We start from the raw sequence: 17,600 nt of genomic DNA, 5'->3' as shown, positions 1-17,600 counted from the left end.
TTTAAGAGAGCTTTCTGAGCAAGAACTGTAAATAACCTCAGAGTGTACTGAGTGAAAAGTTAAAAACAAAACAGTAGTGGCTTAGGGAAATTGGGTATTATCCATTTAAGGATTTTTACCGATCCCAGACATTTTACAGTTTATGTCCAAGTATACCAAGTAGCATGAAGTAAGCATAAAGTAAGTATAAAGACAGCAGACAAGGAATATCCTCTAGGGATAGCTGCAATTCAGGACAGTTCTCTGCATCAGTGTCAATGCAAATGCATCAGAATTTCCCATCAGGCATAATGCTAGTTGTAAGAACAGGTACGTACCATTCCTGGCCATGTCTAACATATCCACATATCTATGATTCCTTTGTAGCCATATCAAATCCATGGTTTTCAATTGAGTTAAAATTAAGTACAATATAGCACATTAACACAAATGTAACAGCGACCTCCATTTATGATTTATTAAAAATAATTATGTAATTATCATAAGTTCTAACTATACATACTATGTATTTTCATTAATACACTGCATCTTAAACTTGAGAGAAGTGAGCACAGGATACTGACAGGGTAGAAATGTAACAATAGAGCCAGATTGTAATTCCCACTATCCCACTGAATTGCACATTACACAAGTCTTAATTAATATGGAAAACTACATGGGTACTGTTTGTTTCACAGTCTGTGAAAGTATTATATTTAATAGCACTGGTCATCTGAAGAGGGATGTGCTTATAGGTTTTTGTTCCTTTTTGAGCATTTGGGCTGGCAGGAAGGATGTTACTGTGGCAAGTCAGCTGATGTGATAAAAAATAAACAACAAAGTGTTTATCATGATTTTTAAATCTAATAGCCATTCCTAAGTATTTCCATAGGCTTTGAACCCTAAGAGAACGTCAGAAAGTCTAATTTGAAGTTGTTATTACTATTCAGATCTTTTTCATTCCTAACCCATAAAACATTTATTTGTGTTTCAGTTTCATTGGCAAACTACAAGACTCTAATAATGTCACCTATGAGCTTCTCTTTGCTATTTACTGCATACAAATAAAATAGATTTTTTTTGTAAAAGCAAGTTTTAAACATGACTGCAGTTACCTAGGACAATAGCTTTGATACCAACTTCTGCTGTGGCTAGTGGAGTGACACTGAGCAAAAGCTCTTGCTGACATGCCTTCTGTCAAACAAGGTCCTGCTAGTATAGTAGTGTTTCTTGTGAACTGGGTCAGAAAGGCGAATTATAGGGCATGCTTTGCATTTCCTCTGACACAGAGCAAAGTGCAGCCCCATCTGCTAATTGTTAGCAATTACAGCTAGCTGTGTATATGCAGATAAGTGGCTAGAAAAGCAAGCCACTGTAATTGTACCAACAGCAGTATGCCATCTTGGATCCTTAACGTACAGATATGTTGAGCTGATTTTCTTCTCTAGCACTTTCCTTGAGTACAGAGCTCTCCTGCCATTCAGCTTAACAAAGCAGAAGAGGTTGTTATATCCCTTGTGAAAGACTTGTTTACCTCTTCAAATTCCAGTTGCCTCAGTTTTATTATTAAATTAAGTTTGCTTTGCTTCACACAGAACCACATTACTGACAATTGCCTCCCTATCCTTCGCCACAGACTCTTCCTGGTGCCTCCCTACTTTCATCCACGTTTTTGTCATCTTTGTGTCACTTGACCCCAGAAGCTTGGGCAATGCTGGCATGAAACCCATATTTATCAGCTTAGTAGAGGTTATTAGATCCAATTTCACATAGAGCCCTGCATCACTTTTGATGTTAGCATGTCTCATTAGAGAGGCATTCCTCACCAGCTGAAGATGGTGTTTAGGCTCTTCCCAAGGTCAGTTACTAATGAACTGGATGGAGTACATTTCTATGTTTGTGATTCACTTTGTGTACATGGACTTAGTCATGTCCATAAAAAATGAATGAAAAATACACAGCACTAAGAATAAGATGGTAGTAGAATAATTTTCAAATATGTGTTCTCCCGAGCCCCGTCCCTTAGGATTGTATATTCATTTTCATGTCTGCTTTTACCTCTGGTTATTTGTCAAATTATTTATGCTTGAAAACAGCTTTTCTCTCTATGAAATACTAGAGAAACAATTAAAAGCTTTTAAGAAATCCCTATTTTGCTCTTGGGAAAGTCCTTTGGCAAGCTCGTAGTGCAAGAAAACACAGATTGATCTTTTAAATTATTGCATATATTATTACATAAATTATTACACATATTAAAAGATTCATATAAAACATTTGAACTAATTAATAGGAAAAAAAGAGTCAAGAAAAAATGGTAATTCCACTTAATAGATAGTGGTCTTGATTAAGCTTCCTGTAAGAGTATGTATCAGGAGCCATCTACAACTGGGAACAGCCTACTCATTCACACCTCTTTTAGAGGAGACTGTTAACTTTAAGACTCCTTTATTTGCACAACGTCCAGATGGTTAAATTCACTGTGATAACAGTTTGTGAATTCCATTTAGCTGGAGATTAACACAAAATTAGAATTCTTACCTACCCTGTTCATCTCCTGACAGTATGCCATAAGGCTTTGTAAAGCACCTCAAAATTCCAAAGCAATGATTCAGAGCAGATTTAGTGAATCACACTAAATGCTAGGGACTGTTTGCAGTGGCATACAACTTCTGGTACGCTCATATCATCTTCATTTCTCTTACATCAAGTGAAGGCACAATAGTGAATGGTTACAAGAACCTAGGATATTTTCTGTAGTCTATTAGATGTAATCTGGAGAAGGAGCTCTTAACAATCTTGCTACGGATACATCCGCAGTGTGATAACTACCACAATACTAAAGGGAAAAATGTTATTTAGAAGCGATTAAATAGTGACCACTACCATGTGTTAGCAAATCTGAACTTTGCAGCCATTTCCCTCTTAATTTCTGATATTTTTACCCAACCATTTTGTACTCAAATCTGCCCCATTTTTAAAATTTTTATTGAAATATTTTTCTACTTTTGCTATTTTTCTTCTGCTAAAACCTACAGTGATACATTTCATCATTGTGTTAGGCTTTCCTGAACCACTGTCCTTTCAACAGCTGCTTCCTATATATTCCTTTCCAGTGTCTAAGTAACTTTCTTGGGCGGATTCTTCTTGCCATCATTATAAAATGCTCTCTTTTTTCCCTAAGGTGGTCATACAGTACTGACATTCTTTAGAATTTTTGTGCTGCTTTGTAACAGAATGTCTGAGATCATCTAAGTTTAGGGTATAGCAAAGAATGCTAGTGCCTTAAAGGTCAAAGGATGTTTTGGCAAAAGAGTAATTTTCCCTTTAATTTCAGACTTATACAGAGGAGTCAGATTTTTTTTTAATCAATTTTGAAGCAATTTCACTCTCTAATAGATTTTTTTAAAGTCCTTACTTTAGTAAACAATTGCTAAAAATATTTTGTTTGAATTTTTAAAAAGTGACCTGGGTAAGATTAGAATTCCAATTTCTGTGTACATTAGTCTTGATTCAAGACTGTTAATTCTTGTGTCGGCCAGAGAGGGTTTATTTTTGCTAATGATTATTACTTTTAAATATTAGTAATAGGTAAAAAAAAAAGTTGTCAAAATAACTAAGTAGATTACTGTAGCTCTTTTCACAGAGTTTTCCAGAAAATGCTCTACAAAAATAATAAATAGCTTGAAATTTATTGCTTACAATTCCTTTTTGTGACTATGACCTATAGGCTATTTTTGATTCCAGAAGTAGTCCACCTTAACAGTCTACCTTAAAAAGATGAGATTATTCAGCTTGTTAAATCTGTATCTCTGTAAAAGGAAAACACCTTAACAAAGAATGGTTTGTTGCTGACCTGCAGCTGGTTATGGTATTTCATCTGAAAGCCTATTTAAGTCCTTAATGGTAACATTTATTCCCTGTCCCTCAGAGGAGTATTCTACAAACAAAATTAATTAACAAATTAAGATAGCCAATTTTGTGCTATAGTTCAGGATGACAGTCCCCCAGAAGGGGTGTTGGCACTAATAATAATAATTATCTCAAAGTATCAAGAGGTCTTCTGATTCTGATGAGATCCCTGATGAAGCTGAAGCTTTCATCCTGGGGTGATGCATGTGGAGTGCAGCAGAACAGACAGCAGCTGGCAGAAAAGCAGAAGCTGTTGCAGAGGGCACGGGTACTAATCGTGGAAATAGCATACAAGTAACCTCTGACTCAAATTACCAGCATCTGAACCCTTGATACTTTACCCAATTAATCTGTCGTTCCATTAAAAAGGGGACTGATGTGCCTCCATCTTGTGAAGCTTTTTTTGAACACTTCCGAGCTGATCCTTCTGCACTGAATGGCTATATATGCTCTTGCAAACGATTCCAGCTGACTTCATAACTGTTCTGCTCTGAGCTCACGTCCTTTGCTCTGCCTAGTTCTTTCTTCTACTGCTTCTGTCTTGCCTTGATGCAGTTGAGTGGAAGCATGTAACAGTCAAGTATTAGAAGTACTGTAGTTTCATTTATAGTAAGGGAGACTGTTTAAGAAATTAGTCAGGCATTTAGGAGCTGCTAATCCTTTCTGTGAAGAACACAAGGCTTGTTTCTTCAAGGAAATTTCTCACTCAAGGGCACAAGAGAGAGTTCAGTTTTACCAACTAAGTGCTCTTGCAACAAGACAATGATAAAGAAGTAAAACCAGAGATTTAATATGATTTTCTTTCCTTACTGCCATTTTTTCCCAGGCTGTTTTGTGATCTCATTGTTGCAATAGGTAATATATTTATATATATGCTCTTTAAAGAACTGATACTTATCCAAGTGCTTAATAACAATGGTGACAAAGAAATCCAGCTGTTCAAAAGGTAGTAAAAGATGCTTAATAGTATACCAGTTTAGAAATAAATTGCATTTCAATTATCAGGGATTTTGAAACAGCAAGCACAAAGCTTCCTCTAGATTACCAAATAAATTCTTCCCATTTTTCACTGTCACTATAGGTCTGTTCAATTCATGTATCATGGTCTGTAACAGCAGGAAATCCAGAATGTCACATATAGCGACAACTGATTTTCTCCCTCCTTTTAAACCAAAAAAATATAGTAGCTGCAGAAGGAATAAGAAAAATAAACGGGTATGACAAGTAAATACTAAATTTTTACATAAACCTTCGTTTCTGGTATGATCCTATTTTAAATGAAAGTCAAAATTCTGTCTGTAGACATTATATAACTAGAATCATAGAATTGGCTGGGTTGGAAGGGACCTCAGAGATCAAAGATATACATATATACATCAAAGATATATATATATATATATACACACACACATATATATACATATAAGCACATATATATACAGATCACTAGATATACTTTATACCACAATTATAGAACCGAAGATCCTTTATATTATGTAACCCTTATTTTAGCTTATTTTAACTGTGACTTGAAAGTCATTCGAGGAGCTCCTAAAGCTTTTTTTGTTAACGTACTACAAAGGAGAATCAAGATGAAACTGCACCTACACTATGTTGTGCTTAATCAATAGTGCCCCCTCGAGGTGACTTTTTTTTTTTTTAAATACTGCCTGAAGATGACCGCTTAACTACAGGGTAAACACGGTAGTTTTATCTACAGATAAGGACCCAGAACGTTGCATACATTTACGATATTTCTCCAGATTTTCTAATACGCTAATGTGTAAGCAAACAAGCCTTCTTGCTTCCAAATCTCTCCATAATTTTGGCTCTACATAAAAAAAGTATAACTAAATTGTTGCATCCAACAACAGGGCAAATTCTGCAATTTTATAGCGAGAATGGTATTTGGACTATTAAACTAGACAACATTCATAGATTGAATCCTCTGCAATCTCAACATTTTGAGAAAATGACACCACAAATCCTATATGCCTACTATTTGCCCTGCTAATACAGGTGAGACAGTTATTTGACTCAGGGTACATCTGTCTGCAGACCTTAAGTGTGTCTGCTGCTCAAAATCCTGTCCAAACTGGAGGCCAATAAATCATTGAAAATATTAGCAGCATAGCTATAGCAACTCTGAATTAATCTGCAGCATCTTTACTGAGAGCCCCTGGTGGGGCTCAACTATTACAGCTGAATTTCTACTAGTATCTGAGTTAACTCGTTTAAACTTCTCTCAGCACATCTGCACAAGCTATTATCACCTTGAAAAAACCTCTGTGTAGATACTTTCAGAGGAATACAGGAAACCATTCTTGACAACAATTTTTTTTTCCCCCCACTTTGAATATTTGCACCCTATGAAATGAGACCTAAAGATCATGGAAAAATACTTTAAAAACATTTTTCAAAACTAAAAAGCACCCTAAAATTCCATCCTCCAAAAAGCAATGTGCTCTCAAAAACTGGAAGAAAAAAAAAAGACTGAGAAATCTTGAACAAAAATAATGATGCTGGCTTGCAGTAAAGACTGACATAAACATGCTTTGCTTCAAAAAATAAGAATGGAAAAAACCCCAAAACTTTGGGTAAATAAGAAGGATTTCAGAAATAAACAGGCAAGATGTCCTACAATACCTTACATGATTAGGAGAAAGCATTCTAAAACAAAAGGTTCCTGACACTGAAAAAAATGCAAGAGAAAGAGCATATAAGAAATATTGAAAGTGTCCTGAATAAACTTTAGTAAGAGAACTGCTGATTTTAAAATCGAATTGCTGCTGTTATAGGGTCTTCCCACAGAGGGGAATGGAACAAATTAATTGTACTGAGCTCAGTTACTACTTACTGAAACGATCTGCATCCATATGATGCAAATTTTTGTTTGCAGCAACTGGCAAACAATTACACATATGTTTCTGATAGAAAGTAGTTATTTGATGGCATAGGAAGTTGGTACTAAGTTTTGTATCTATGCCTCAGAGCTATAGATTATTTTGCAGTCCTTCAGGTGCTTTACTACACAGCTTGCCTTCTCACAAAACAATGCATGTTGCTTATGTTATCTTGTGTCATAATTAGAACCCCACTATCCCTTTGTGCTTACAGGACCCATATTGGATTCAAAGACTTTTATGCAAGAGACAAATCTCTCAGTTCTTTTATCTGCCAGCTATCAATTCCTATGCCCACCTGAAGATCCAGTCCTGCAGTTGAGACCCTAGCTTGTTGGCATTTATCTTGCAACTCTTTACCCCTGCCAGTGCCGGATCCCATTATCATTACACTTCATGATACAGACTCAACATGCATCTTAAATAAAAAAAGAACCCCATCAGATCCTAGTATATTGGGTACATGGGAGAGTTTCCCTCCCTAATCAAGCAAGCCAAAGTGGTGAATACAAAGCATTCTACTTAGAATCAGTCTTACTTTATGTTTCTCAAGACACCTACTCTTAACCAGTCAAAACACAATACAGCCTGTCACAAACTATCACCTTATCTTTCTGAGCTCCTCATCCAGACCTTTTAGATGCCAAACCTATGCACTTGTATTCAGTGCTGAAGGAGCTGATGGTCTGGCACAAAAACCATCACTACAGTCTGGAACTAAATAGCACCTTTTGCTCAATGTCTTACTCAGCCACCATTCCATACTTTCATGTTGGTTCAGCTTCAGAGTTTGCCACTCTGGAATTACTTCTTTTTCCCTTCTACTATCCCTTCTGGCATCCTGGATTTACAAAACACAGAAAGTGTTAATTGGGTATATAACAAGGAGCTAAACATTTTGTTAAAGTCAGTTTTAATCACTTCATCATCTCATAGATTAGTATACAGCACAGAACACCACATGAGGCCTTCTGGAGGAATTTTCCAAGAAAAAGTATTGCATTTCATCTGCACAAAAGCTTTCAAGACATATTTTTCTCATATAAAGTTATTCTGGCACAAAAATGCATACAAACAGCAAGGAGCCAATAACATTAATATCAAACATCTTAATACTGAACATGCTAAACTGTATTTACTTCACTGAAAACCATGTGTATTTCTGCAGAGAATGTAATATTGAATTTTAAGTACAGGAAGTGCTTTATTACTGCTCTGGCACTACAATGCAGAGCTGCTTTGTTGTTTGCTCTAGAATAGTAAGCTAAGTTTATCCAGTCAAGTAGTGTCAAGAAGAAGTCCTTTGATCCAGATAGCACCAAAATATATCTTGCTCGTCCCTCGTCAGCTTTCCCAAACAAGCACTTTTTCTGCTTTATCACACTGAACACATTACCAGCATTAAGACTTCCAGCAGAGTCTCAAATGCAATTGCTAACCTCCCTCCAACCCACATCCTTCAGCCAACTCTCCTCATGGCCTATAGTCCTGCCAGATTTCTTCAAGAGTGCAAAAGCATGGATTAGCTTCACCCCATGAGCCTCAAAGCCCTGCCTGCCAGCCTGCTATGGCAATATGCAAAACAGCAGAACATTTTAAAGCCTTGCAGAGAGCTTTGCACTGGCTGTGCAAAGACACAGCCAGTCTTTGCAAACAGCTTAGGAACTCAGCTCTGAGGAACCTTGGGTATGGCAGTATCCTAGTATTAGCAATGGAGTATGATAATATCATAAGCACATTACCAACCACCCCCTCCAAAAACCAAAACTATAAAAACAAGGCTCAAAATGAAACCAAAGAGAGAAGGAACTATAAACCTGATCTTACAAGATCCTTGAAGATGTTTCATATTGGGAATGGCCGTATATCTGAAAGACTGTCCAGCTGGCCTATCCACCTACAGACTATTGAAAATAAAAGTTAGTTGCTGACCTCTGATCAGCCACCTTCAGCTGAAAAGCAGTGTCTTTCACTCTTCTATGCATGGATAAAGTAGAAATAGGGCTATCAAGAAAAGGCCAAGGCAAAAAGCTGTATGCACCCGTAACTTCACTCTGCCTTCTACTGTTAACATGAATTTGAAATCACTTATTTTTGTACTGCTGATTTAACTTCATTTTCAGTCTTCGTTTTCTACACAATCTAAATAACCTGCTGTTCACACCTTTGTAAAGAGTGTTTAGAAGTTTTCCATACTTGCTATATTTCAGAAGTTTTGTAAGGTTAAAAAAGCATGAGTAAGACATAGATTGGATGAAGCAGTCCTATGCAATGACAGCACAGCTCCCAGCTTTTGAGTTCTACTGTGAGATAATCCATGATGCAGTCACAAAATAAACCACACAGTTACACGCAGCATAATTTAACAATAAATATTCTATAAAAGCATGCTTTTGAATTATTTTTTTCTTAAATCATAACATTAAAGCACAAGTAAAAGTCCCATATCCGGAATACATCGTTCACAAATTTCAATTACTTAATAAATAACTCATGGTGCTTTCATAAAACTCAACTATGAAAAGCTACAGAAAGCTTAATGAAAACCATGCATGCACTGGAATTCAACACTCAAGTCTGTCTTCCAAGCTGGAACACAAGCAGCCCTGCTTATGCTACTATCGTGCGGACTAGAAATTGTGAAAGGCTCCACTCTTCATCTTCCAACTGTATTGTGCCTTCCTGTTCTCAGTCACACTGGTATGGCATTTGCACTCAGATATTCAGGGAAATATTGCTCAGTAGCTCCAAGACGTGTACACCATTGTTTTATCTCTTCCTCTATTCCAAATCAAGGCTCTGGTATAAGCCTACTTTGGTGGCAGATAATAAAAAGGAAATAGCAGAGCAAAAGTGAAGTAGCAACTCCACAGCAACACCACTGTTCTTCACAGCACTGTCTGCACTGGGAAATCTTTCCTACTGAGGCCAGAATCAAATATTTCCCTGCACCTCCCTTTGCAGTGGGTAATACTGACTCACAAGCAATCTTTGCCTGAGCAGAGAAACAGTGTAGCTTTTTCCTAAATAAAAATGGAGAGGCCTGACAGCAGGAAGAAAGGAACACTGACTGATGGTATGTACCATCTAATGTCTTAAGCAACCAGAGAGTCCCCTAAAAACCTTATTGACCAGTAGCCATCTAACCTGCAAGCTTTTGGGAGGCCAACTGCAACGATGCTCAGAATTAATGAGGTGGTGTGTCGAGTTTGTAGATTATGAGCTTTCCTCAGATCTCAAAAAAAGTCATCCTGATACTACTGTGTCATCATGAACTTCCATGTGGCTTAATCACAACTGTGAGCTACCATAGCTAGAGCATTAATTGCTAGCATGGAATCCCCTCTCCACCTAGAAGACAGATAACACACATTGGCAAATGGGATAAAGTTATTCTCTCCAGCACATGTAATTTTCTAATTTAATTTGCATGATTCTTCCAATATCTGACTTGCTATAGATCTATACATCTGAAAACTATGAAACAGGCTATTCCATTCAAAGTACTCCCATCTCTATCTCCACTGAAATATTTCTTTCTTGTATATACAATTGATTTTTCTGTTTCGGAAGCACAGAGCACAGCTTCTGTGAAGCACTCTAATGTATTGTCTTGTTTTTCCTGGCTTTTATAATCAATAATACAATGTGACCAGACAAAGTTCTTGGGGGCAACTGAAATAGGTGGAAATGCAAACTCTAAGTAGGTTCTTCCAAAGAGCCTCCAGAACCACTTTTGTCTGCACAGTACTAAGTGTTTTCTTGAAAGCCAAGCCCTGCAGTAAGACTAGGGCAAGACATCTTCTGGATGAATTCTGGCACAGTCTATCACTGAGCTTGTAGCCTTTAATATATACTTTCTGTTCTAATCTAGAACAAATCCGTATATAATGTATTTATTTTGTAACTGTAAAGCCACTGTGAATATTTCATAAGAAATAACGCTGTGCTAGTGAGGTACCGTGTTTGTGAAAGACTTTCACAATACCAATGACCAAAGCTTGCAGTAGACCTCTTCAGACTTTCACTATAAGTACATGTAAAACACAGATAGGAAGAGTGGCAGAAGTGGAGTCACTCCAGAGCAGCCCAGGGCAGTAACAACACCAGGAGGGGCACAGACCTTACCAGACCAGGGTACAGTCCTGCAGCAGTCAAGCAGAGTGAAGTTGGTGACAGTAACAGCTGCTGTAACACACACAAAAAGCCTCAGACAAGACAGAATGACAAGCAGAACCCCAAAGTCCAGAAAGCACCTGAGAGGCAGCAAGAGAGTGGACCAAACACAAACATGCCTCCAGCAGAGCTCAAGAGCCCTGGGCCACTGAGAAACTTTGAAGGGGCCTGGGGGAATGGAGGGAGGGACATTGGGAGCTCAGGTGAGGCTGGGAGGGGGAATTAACATGTACACAAGGCTCTGGCAACAGAGACAAATCAGCTGAAATGAATTTTAACTACTGTGAAGTTGTTGCTTGACAACATCTAAATAGAAAATTAGAATGTATACCACATAAAGATAAAAGATGATAAAAGGTATCAGCACATCCTGAGAAAGTAATATATCTAGGAGCATCTCAGGTTTTGTCATCAAAATTCTGCATTAGTTAAATGAAGAATTTGGTTTCTGCCTTCATACAAAAATTTTAATCTGAAAAATATTTTAAGTTATGTTTTAAGTTGTTATCCTCAGACTACTTCAATGAAAGTTATACATATGACTGTAACATGCAAAACTAAATAGTTCACTAAGAGCAAAATCAGTTAACCATCAGAATTGAACAAAGTAAATTGCTAAGTTATATTGAAATACTGTACTGTGCTTTATCTAGAGACACTTGATCTGTGTGCTGAGGTTTACATATTTCCTTCCAAAACTGAGTCCAACAGTCAACTGCAGTGAAGAAATCATGCCATGAATAAATTTTATTAAGAAAATATACAGTTGCTACATCAGCTCAGGATATTAATTTAAATTTTTATTAAAAACATCAAAATAGTTTGAAATCCCTTGTACAGTACCATCCTGCTTCCACTAAATCTGTCATTTTGCAGAGCCTGACTTCCCAGAGGTGGTAACTCTTACTATCTCTTTCACCTAGCACTCACTGACAGCTTTTTCTATGGCAGACAAAAGCATATTGTTGGTCTCAGTCAAATTCTTGCTGAAAGAACCAGCATTTTACAAGATAAAAACATCCCTTTTTAAACTTAAAATGTTTAGAAAGATCACAGACAGTATGTGTGCTCAGGATTTACATTCAAATTTAAAAGGAAAATGGCTAAACTCCAGTCAGAGCTATATTCAGAGCCCTTGATTGTAACCCATTACACAATAATCAGTTCTAATCTAATTATGCTGGTGAGGCTGAAATACAGTATTATCTCATAGAGAAGTTCTACACCATTTACACTGCTATTTTCCAGCAGCTGTAAGCACGAAGTGAAATGCTACTACTAAATCTTAGAAATTCCTTTAAAACCCCTGGATACCTTACTGCACGATACAAACTTTTCCCAACCATAGTGTTCTAGATGCAGAAGGTGCTTTTTCTCCTTCTGTAATGCAAATACTCAGGCCAGCAGGCTTTTTTAACAGGCAACAGCAACACCACTTTTGTGATGTCAGCCACGATGTGCTGACAGCCTTTCTGGTCATGGCAGGACAATGGAAGACATTTCTGAACTCCAGAATGGCAGGGAAACACTTCCACATGTAGTCTAATTAAGGGTCATGTCTTAATTTGTAATTAAGAATGAAGTGTCATGAGGGAACATTTCCCAGTTTTGTGAATGCCTCAGCTCAGTTACTGGCTGAATGAGACCAAGTGTAACCCTTGCAAGAAAGGTGTGGTGCATGAGAATAGAACACTTCAGAATGCTTAGAATTATGACTACAGCCATCAGCTTCCATTCAATGCATTTCTGAAATTTAGACTCAGCCATGATTATTGCTAAACTGAAGAAGTGTGCCTGGGTGATTGGGTGGTGAGGTGGATCAGGAGCTGGTTGAAGAACAGAAGTTGTAGTCAATGGGATGGAGTCTAGTTGGAAATCTGTTTCTAGTGGAGTCACTCAAGGGTCAGTACTGGGACTAGTACTATTCAGTATATTTATTGATGACCTGGATGAGGGAAATAGAGTACACTATCAGCAAGCTTGCTGATGACACAAAAGGTGGAGTGGCTGACACCCCAGAAGGCTGTGCTGCCATTCAGGGGGACCCAGACAGGCCGGAGAGTTCGTCAGGGAGAAATTTAATGCTTTACAAGGCCAAGTGTGAAGTCTTGCATCTGGGCAAGAACAACCCCACGTACCAGCAGAGGTTGGGGACTGAGCTGTTAGAAAGCAGCACAGGTGAAAGGGACCTGGGTTGCTGGTGGATGGAAGGATGACCATGAGCCAACAATGTGCTCCTGTGCCAAGAAGGCCAATGGCATCCTGGGGTGCATTAGAAGGGGTGTGGTTAGTAGGCCGAGAGAGGTTCTCCTCCCCCTCTGCTCTGCCCAGGTGAGGCTGCATCTGGAATATTGTGTCCAGTTCCGGGCCCCTCAGTTCCAGAAGGACAGGGAACTTTCTGCTTGAAAAGAGTCTATCGCAGAGCGACCAAGATGATGAAGGGAGTGGAACATCTCCCTTATGAGGAAAGGCTGAGGGAGCTGGGTCTTTTCTGCTTGGAGGAGACTGAGGGGTGACCTCATCACTGTTCATAAAGTGCGAGTGCCAGGAGGATGGAGTAAAGCTTTTCTCAGGGGTGGCTAACAATAAGACAAGGGGCAATAGTTATAAACTGGAGCATAGGTGGTTCTGTATAAATATTAGGAAGATTTTTTTTCACTGTGAGAGTGATAGAGCACTGGAAGAGGCTGCCCAGGGAGGTTGTGGAGTCTCCTTCCCTGGAGACATTCAAAGCCAACCTGGATGCCTTCCTGTGTGACTGCTGTCGGTGACCCTCCTCTGGCAGGGGGGGTTGACTAGGTGACCTTCCGAGGTTCCTTCCATCCTCTAACTTTCTATGATTCCATGATTACACATATTTTATAAATGTAATATGGCAACAGTATAAAGCAGTGAAAGCATTAGTCTCAGAAATACTGCCTGATTTACAGCACAGTGAAGTGTTACAGCCACTGAGTAAACTAATCTTTTGTTTCACTCTTTGCCCCTGGCTGTAATTTCACAGGTGACAGCTTCCACCCCTGACTCCCTCTGCTCTCAAAGCTGCCAGCATCCGTCAGAAAAAACCTTAGACAATTCAGAGAACCATTTCTTAATTTTTCATTGAAACAACTAGAACTAGATACCTATTTCTTTATTTGCTATGTCCAATTTAGATTAAACTTCAGCAGTTTCCTCTGCTTTAGTCTTGAACTTTTTAATAGGTTCCTCTCTTCTCATGGGAAATTCCATCTTAGTGGTAACAATGTATTCCAAAGCTGTAGGAAAATGGTTTTCCTCATTTAGTACAAGGACTCTGAACCACTGTATTTCAGATCTTTTGTGTAACCTAACTGCAAAGCTATTGACTGTATATAGTTGGGTGTTTCCTGCTGGGTCTATCTTATGTTGCATAAACAATTATCAGCCAAAAGTGAGAACCAGACCTTGGAAACCTGTGGTCTCAGGATTACTGCTTTAGAGGTCCATCAGTTCTTCTGACTATGTGACCCATATAGTTTTACAATGACAGCCCAGAGCAGTATTTTAATTTGTTGTAGTTCTTAAATCTTCCAGCACTGGTGCATGTCAGAAACGTGTATGTTTGTACGTATGTCAGCTTTTGTCACTTGAGCAATTTATCAAAACAGCAGTGTGGCCATTTTTCCATAACAATATGGTCTCCAGGGAGGAAAGGCAGACTGGGAGGGAAAAGAGAAATAGCCAGAGAAATGCCTTCATTTGAGTTACCACTCTCTGACTTGCTCTGTATTTGCATAGCCTCCTATTAAATAATTACAAGGATTCAGATGGTAAAGACTACAGTAACTGTAATAACAGAATGCATTGCTTATTTCAGAGGACTTCCATTTCTGTCACAGAGAAAACAACGGGGAGAATAAATAGCATGCTCATGTTCTGCAGTGGCCAATGAATTTCAGCTTTTTATTCAGAGTTTCTAAGCATCTCATACCCTTATTGATGCCACTTCATACTTCACAATTAGGGCTTGCCATGCTGCTTTCCCTGGTTCAGAATGAAGGAGATAGGGCTTTTTTTTTTTTTTTTTTTTTTTTCCTAACGTGCTCATGGCTGCAGAACTTTGTGCCAGAAGAGATTAGAATAACAAAGCCCACAGGCTTCAAATCAAACCATGAGTTTCATCTTGCTGTAATTCATCTTCCCTTGACAACAATCAACTGAAATTAGACATAAAAATCTAAAGCATTACATGACTTTTTAGAATTCAAGATGTGCAGACACCACAGAGAAATTAATGGTAAAAGCACTAGAACAATTACTAAAAGACTACTAAAATACTTAGTCAATGTGTGGAGCTTATATTAAAAGCTTAAAAGAAGAACTATAATGGCTCTTAAAAATAGAATTCAGGCAGTTGGAGTCAGCAGGGTCAGGTAATTTCTTAGCAATAAATCATTCTGCTCGTTTTTAATACAAATATCGAGTTGTCATTTCTGACATTTTTATTGGAGAAGACAGTTGAAAAATATGACAAGAGAACAGGGACTGAGTTAAGAATATTTTTGTGTCACTATTATCATAGAATGGTTAGGGTTGGAAGGGACCTTCAAGATCAAGATCCAACCCTCCTTCATGGGCAGGGACCCCTTCCACTAGACCAGGATGTACAAGGACTAATCCAGCCTGGCCTTAAGCAACACCAGAGAGGGGGCATCAACAACCTCCCTAGGCAACCCGTTCCGGTATCTTACTACCCTCATGGTGAATTACATCTTTATTTTGGATATAGAAAGGAGTTAAGTAAAGAGCCAAGCTGCTACTCCAAACCCCATGCTATTGGTGGAAAGGTTTCCTTTTGCCCTTCAGCATCCCAACACTGGGGAAATGTGGATAAATGTGGAGAATTTGTGCCTGTACCAGCCCCGGAGCAAAAAGGAACTGTTTACTGGACAGTGACACTCCTGAATCTGGTACCTAGGAATTGCACCTAACACAGGATGAATCTTAGTGAAACAGCCTTACATTTGTGTAAAGCATTCAAGTAATAAAAGACAGGCTTTATAAAATGAAAGAAAATTACCTAAACAAGATCTGAAGAAGTACTTGCAGGAGTTCAGTATCTCTAAGGGGACAAAAATTAAGATAACTCTTGATTCTTTATTTGACTTTAAGCACTTCTTCAATGTGTTTGCATTCCTTATAATGAATTTCACTTCTATTTTAGCTTTGAATAAAATTAAGTCCTTGAAATACATCATATTTGACAAAACCCCTCACCAGTAAGTGCAAATAAAAACAAACTAATGAGTTTTTAAACTTTTGACCTTTTATGCAAAAGTCAAGTCTCACTCTGCCTATTAGACTGAAGAACATTCATGGGGAAAAATGAAAATGTTAATCTTTTAAATTAAGTACCAGAGGCATACTGTCTTGTACAAACTTACTGATGCTACCAAACAGCATTTATGTGTAAATAATGTAAGGACTTCTGAGTACAAAGCACTTCAGTGAATGTTACATTGTGCACAAAACCTGCCTCGCACTTACAAGAACATACATAATTTCTTCCTCGTGAAAAATAAAGACTAAGACTTAAATTTCTAGTACTTTTTTTTGCATGTGCTGTTGTGTAGGAAAAAAACAAAAACAAAGAGAGAAGGAAAATTAATGAAAAAAAATCTGCCAGGGAAGTTGTATGTTGACATTCATGTGAAATCAACCTATGGTAAACAGGTTGGTAACAGGTAACAGGTATGGTAAACAGGATACAGAACTTTAGCTCCTACCTCAGTGTTTGCCCCATGAATCAAAACAGGTGAGAAGACAGTGTTTGGTAGATATTTCTTCTGCTGTTTTATATAAATATAGATTTTTTCATAAGAGCAGTCTTGCTACCATGAAGCAGACTATTACGGTTTCTTTTTTCTTATTGTAAATATTTTGCAGATGGATAGTCAGGAAAGAAATGTTGACTGAGGTCCCAGACAAAAGAAATGTGCTACTTTATAATCACCTGACTACTGACTTCAGGCTGCTTTTCTCTGGAGAGGTTGGACAGAAAATGAAGAGAAAGTGCATGCACACAAGCACATCAATTTGAGCAACCAAGCTTGTAGTTGTAAGGCTTAACCTTACAAACAAACACTCAAGGAGCTACATCTCACTGATCAGAGCAGCTCTTCCCATTTCCCTGTGACATACTCAGAGGAATAAACCTTTTGGCCTGCAATTTGCAGAGCTGTTCATGTTTTGCTGCAGCTTAAAAATGTCTAAACACATACACATTTAGAGGCCTTAACAAGTCATTCCTTGTGCTTGAAACTCACTTAAAAATTTATGGTAACAGAGGGGACAATAACAGTACTTTATACATTTTAAATACAGTATGATGCACCCTTTTCCCCACATTGTTAGGCAATATGCTTACACACAAACATAAAATTACAGTGTGTTCCCATGGATTTTTCCTTAAATTTAGCAACCCTGTATTTGTGGGTCTAGTAGGAAAAACTGGATAAAGAGTGTCTCTTTTATTAGAAGTTCTGAAGAACAAGTTACATAAAAATGTCAAGAGCAGTCTAAGTATACCTTTGCTACACAGAAAAGTGGACTTTTCTACAGCTTCTCAGGGTCTGCTCTGGCCCTGTGGTGTCACGGTTTAACACTGGCCCG

Source organism: Calypte anna, chromosome 3 (assembly GCF_003957555.1).
Source record: "Calypte anna isolate BGI_N300 chromosome 3, bCalAnn1_v1.p, whole genome shotgun sequence".
Lineage (NCBI taxonomy): Eukaryota > Metazoa > Chordata > Aves > Apodiformes > Trochilidae > Calypte > Calypte anna.
Note: the sequence above shows the minus strand (reverse complement) of the source record.